We start from the raw sequence: 4,198 nt of genomic DNA, 5'->3' as shown, positions 1-4,198 counted from the left end.
ATCGTAGGATGGTCAGTTTTACAAGGGTATACTTGGCAGCATAAGTGAAGGATGCTTTGTTGTGAAATAGGAAGCCATTCTAGATTTACATTTGTGAATTGGAGATGTTTAATGTGAGTCTGAAGGAGAGTTTACAGTCTAACCAGACACCTAGTATTTGTAGTTGTCCACGTAGTCTAAGTCAGAACCGTCCAGAGTTGTATGCTGGACGGGCGGCAGAGTGCGGGCAGCGATCGGTTGTAAGAGCATGCATTTAGTTTAACTTGCATTTAAGAGCAGTTGGAGGCCACGAGAAGGAGAGTTGTATGGCATTGAAGCTCATCTGAAGGGAGTTAACCTCTTGACGCCTTAAGGGGGTCAGATTTCTTAAATTTCTTCAATAACGTTCCCCAAGTAAACGGACTATTTCTCAGGTCCAGATCGTAGAAATATGCATATAATTTACAGATTAGGATAAGAAAAAAGCCTCCAAAAGTTCCAAAACTTCAAGATATGTCTGTGAGGTCCTCCCGGGTGGCGCAGTGGTCATAGGGCACTGCATCGCAGTGCAGCTGCCGCCACCAGAGGTCTCTGGGTTTCGCGCCCAGCTCTGTCGCAGATTCCCGGCCGCGACCGGAGTCCGTGGCGGCGAGCACAATTGGCTATGACAGTCGTTAGGGAGGGTGATGGCCGGGTTAGGGATATCCTTGTCTCATCTGCGCTCCAGCGACTCCTGTGGCGGCCCGGGCCGCGCAGTGCGCGCTAACCAAGGGGGCCAGGTACACGGTTGTTTCCTCCGACACATTGGTGCGGCTGGCTTCCGTTGGAGGCGCGCTGTGTTAGAAAGCAGTGCGGCTTGGTTGGGTGCCTGCTTCGAGGACGCATGGCTTTCGACCTTCGTCTTATTTCCCAGGCCCGTTATGGGAGGTTGTAGCGATGAGACAAAGATAGTAATACTTAGCGATTTGGATACCACGAAAATTGGGGAGAGAATGGGATAAAATTTAAAAAAATTAAATTAAAAAAAATTAAAAATAATTGTCTGTGAGTATAACAAAACTGATTCTGCAGGCGAAAACCTGAGAAAATCTAACCCGGAAGTGATTCTTCCATTTAAAGAGGGGTATCAACCAGATTCCTTTTCCAATGGCTTTAGACATAGTTTCAGGCTTTTATTTGTGAAAAAATGAGCGAGATTTTTCAAAAACTATCAGGTGTCCTCTGATTAGTTCCTGCCGCCGAGAGGGAGCTCTCCATTTTTCTTTTTTCTTCTCTTATTGAATAGTTTACGGTCCCAGGTTGAAATATTATCGATCTATGTTTGTTAAAAACAACCTGAGGATTGATTATAAAAAAAACATTTGACATGTTTCTCACGACCATTACGCGATACTTTTTGGATAATTTCCTCGTTCGAACGGAACACGGAGCTTGGCTTTGGTAGCTGAGACATAACCAGCGCAACCCCAAAATGCTGTTTCCTTGCTGTTAGACAAATGGTAATATTTATCGAAAAAATTAAACATGTTGTGTGTGTAATTGCGGAGTCTCGAGGTGAGTGCAAACATCCGAAGATTATCAAAGGTAAAGCGATTCATTTTATTGCTTTTCGACTTTTCGTGACCTAAGCCTAACCAAGCTATATATAAGGCTAACTGTTCATAGCATTGCATTGATTACACTCACATAAAGGCTTAGCTTGCTTCGCTGAACAAAGCATATTTTCACAAATCTGACATGATAGGTGGATAAACAACAAGCTAAGCATGTTCTTGCGTACGTACTTTCACTTTGATTGCCATGATTATAAATATCTTTTTGTCAATATTTTTGAATCTGATTACGTTTGGGAATTTTCTTCGGCCTTCAGGGACCGGAACGAGCTGTAGTTTTTTTCTCAAACATAAACGCGTCAACCCAAATGCGTGTTTTTCTGTTATAAAAGTAATATTTAAATCGAACCAAAAAAACAATTATTGATATAACTGGCGTCTCATAGTGAGTGCAAACATTCGAAAGATTATTCAAAAGATTACGATTACATTTTATTGTTTTATTCTGACTTTCGTGTTACCAATGCTAATTGAGCTAGCTGTTCTAGCATTTGATGATACCACTCACAAAAAGCTTGGATTTCTTTCGCTGCTATAAGCATTATTTGTCAAATCTGACACCAATAGGTGATAACAACAAGCTAAGCTGTGTATTTGGTTTATTTCACTTGGAATGCAAATGGATTATAAATATTTTTGTAATTTTTTGCGCCCGCAATTCAGCGAGTGGTGTTAGAAAATGATCACGTAAAGTCCGTAATCTGATTTGTTAACTTGGCTTTGAAAACCTTAGAAAAGGCATGTAGAATAGATGATAGTTGTGTACAAAGTTTGGGTCTAGAGTGTCGCCCTCTTTGAAAGAGACGATACAAAGAAGGGTGAACAGGCTAGAAATGAGGGTGCCTATAATAATTCGCAGATCATTATTTAGACCAGAGCAGGTTCAGTTGTGCTAGCCCGGCTGACTTCTGTGGGGGTACACAGATTTGTGCCGCTCTATGCAAGACATCAACTATCTGCGATTTGGGTGAAGAAGAAGTGGCAGAGGTTGGGCACAGTTAGCTGTGATGGTAGGACGCAGGGCTGCTGATGTTCTTATTGTCAAAAAACGAGGTAGGGGAAGCAGGTGGAAAAGCAATGGCCAGCCGAGAAAAATGCTCTATTGAAATTCTCAATGTATTGTGGATTTATCGTGTATAAAAAGTGACAGGGTTTCCATAGCCTCAAGAGCAGTGCTGGCAAGTGGGAGGAGTGCTCTTATTCTCATGATCGTTATACAGTGTCCAACGAACTTTTATGATTTTGTACTACAGGAAACAAATTTCTGTTTGAAAAAGCGTAGCCTTAGCTTTCCTAACTGGCTCTTGTGTAACTTGGGTTCCTAATCTTCCCTGAAAATTACATATCACGGGGGCACTTACGCTGTGAACTAATGCAGAACGCCACAGATGTTTTTTGTTGCTGGTCAAGGCAGACAGGTCCGGTGAGTGAACACACCTAGATATCATTTTCCTAGTTCAACATTTTTGTGTAATGGAGCAGGCTTGTTTATAGAATGAGTGAGGCAAGCACTTTTTTGCTTGTCTATTTTAAATTTTATACAGTTTTCCAAATATCTCACGACCACCACCAACCAAACACACATTCCACTATTCACAGAGTGTACAGACTCTTCAGATATTCATAATGTAAAAAAGATTAAAAATATTAAAACAAATGTGTTTAATAATATTGATATTACTCTACCTATAAACAATCATACATAGACACTACATACAAATCTAATAATACTAACAAAAATTCTAAATGTAGAACATGCAAGCAGCATTCATCAAGGATTCTATTTGCTATCTATCCAGCCTTAGCTGAGGATGATCGATCCCATAATTAGTTTTTAGATTTTACAGACGCCTTCGCATACCGCTCACCATCCCCGATCCCACCGATTCACTCAGATGCCAATTTGATATAAGTGGAAGTAAATAGTGAGACCAGAGGTCTATACAATACTTGGCTTGTCTCTTGTGAGGTCATAACGTGAGGCTTTTCAAGAGAGAAAGTCAACAATCTGGTTCAATCCACATTTTATAAATGTATCGATAGGTACTAAGAGTCAAATAGAAGATACATTTCTTAGAATACAGCTATTGTCAATGGTCAATGAGCACAATTTTCTGCTGTCAGAGATCACTAGAACATAAGTCCTGCTGCTTCTGGCCATTACGAAGATAGAGACTATCGGGGTCATATCAAACTGACATCTAGTATTTCTGATCTACTCGACTGAGTAGAATAACTATGCAGAAAGGGAAAAAATGGGTGGAAAAAAGTTCTTTTGCTATCGGGTTAGCTCAATAAAATACATATTGTGTCTCCCTGTAAAACCCATTTAAAAATCAGAAAGTCGGATGCTGGATTCACAACTGTTATCCTTTCATTTGTTCTGACTGTCGATATTTCATGACATTTATTATATATCCTGTCGCCTTTAGCCTAGGCTATGCTAGTCCACTGTTTGGATGGGGAGGGACCCGATCCCGTCCGTGACTCGTGAAGGTTAAAAATGCATTTGCTCGGGCGTACTGCTAACAGTGACGCGAGAAAGGTGAAGTATTGACCCAGGATATTGTGGGACCGGTTGCCCCTTCATTATTTTGGTTTTTATT

This window comes from Salvelinus sp. IW2-2015, unplaced genomic scaffold (assembly GCF_002910315.2).
Source record: "Salvelinus sp. IW2-2015 unplaced genomic scaffold, ASM291031v2 Un_scaffold1894, whole genome shotgun sequence".
Classification (NCBI taxonomy): Eukaryota; Metazoa; Chordata; class Actinopteri; order Salmoniformes; family Salmonidae; genus Salvelinus; species Salvelinus sp. IW2-2015.
Note: the sequence above shows the minus strand (reverse complement) of the source record.